Consider the following 373-nt stretch of genomic DNA (forward strand, 5'->3'; position numbering starts at 1 on the left):
GCACAGCCAGGCGGTGCTCCTCCGATCGGTGCGCCACTTGTGGACACGAGGGGGGGGAGGCTGGCTGGCTGCTGAGAGGCGACTGGAAGTTTTACTCCCCCCTCCTGCAATGGAGGGGAGGAGCCCCTTGCACTCCGCGGTGGGGCTCCCTGCAAAACTTAGCGCTTTGCCCCCCGCTAGCTACGCTACTGGCTGGAGCCCAGCAGCAGCACTTTGCTTCGCAGTGAAGGGGCTTGGGACTCGAGGAGAGGACCTCCTTCTCTGCAGCAGTACTCAAGGGAAGCCTCCATCCCCCAGGCTGGAGTGGCATCCTGGCCTGTTCTCTGCTCCCTGCATTCCACGCAGACCTGCGTGTGTGCTGAACGGCCTCTGT

Source organism: Tiliqua scincoides, chromosome 4, assembly GCF_035046505.1.
Source record: "Tiliqua scincoides isolate rTilSci1 chromosome 4, rTilSci1.hap2, whole genome shotgun sequence".
In the NCBI taxonomy this organism is placed as follows: domain Eukaryota; kingdom Metazoa; phylum Chordata; class Lepidosauria; order Squamata; family Scincidae; genus Tiliqua; species Tiliqua scincoides.